Raw genomic sequence first — 1051 nt, forward strand, 5'->3', positions numbered from 1 at the left:
TTAAATAAAAAAACATGGGTGAATTTATTTGACTAAGAGAACGATTTGGTGAACATGTCCGTTGAAATTTCTCAAATGTGAATTTTTGGGCCCCAAATTAATTAAAACTTTTAACCCGATACTTCGAAATTTAAAATTCATTAATTTTCATGATATGCATGTCAAATTTCATGAATGAGGAAGATTTATAATTGAGAATTCTTTACTTTTAATTTTCAAAATCATGACAATTTATATGAATTTTTATTTTATTTTGTTATTTAATTAAAATTTTGTTAGATTTAAATTAATTAATTTATTTGTTATTTATTTTATTTATACATCATTTAAAATTCAAGAGTTTCTGATTGCAAATATTCTAAATTAATGAGTTTTAAATTGCAGATCGTTAAAATTAAAGAATTTTCCATTGCAAGTCTTCAAAATTGAACTTGTCAAACAAAATTTCATAATATAGCTTTAAAATAAAAATCTTGAAAACTAAATAATTTGAAATTCCAAATCTTCAACATTTCAAAGTACGGCAGTACTCAGAGTACAGATATTTTTTACATTCTCATCAAAAAAGTTATTACATTTGTGTAAAATATTACGCCTGGTCACAAAATACAGGTTTTTACGAGTGTTTCTGCCTTTCCATATGCATTTTTGTTTGCGAGTATAATAACTTTTGAAAAAATAATCTATTATATTGGCCGTTGGTATACTCTTTAAGTGTCAGAAACTAAAGATCAAGTTCATTGGCTATTTTGGGTGAAAATTCAAAAAGTTAGAGAATTTTCAAAATTTCTGAGACAATTTTTTTCAAGATTTAAAAATTCCATGTACGGGTATTCGATAAAAAGAATATTACCAGAATTATAGCGTTTTCAACAAATTAAAAAAAAATACCAAAATGAAAATTGTAAACTAACCAGCGTGAGACTTGAAAATGTCGCAAGATTTCGGGAATCTGAACATTTTCTTCGAGACATTCGATAAGCACACATAAGGAGAATACATAGATAAAGAATACATAATAAGGAGTAAATGAAAACAAATTCACGAATTG

This window comes from Belonocnema kinseyi, chromosome 3 (assembly GCF_010883055.1).
Source record: "Belonocnema kinseyi isolate 2016_QV_RU_SX_M_011 chromosome 3, B_treatae_v1, whole genome shotgun sequence".
Classification (NCBI taxonomy): Eukaryota; Metazoa; Arthropoda; class Insecta; order Hymenoptera; family Cynipidae; genus Belonocnema; species Belonocnema kinseyi.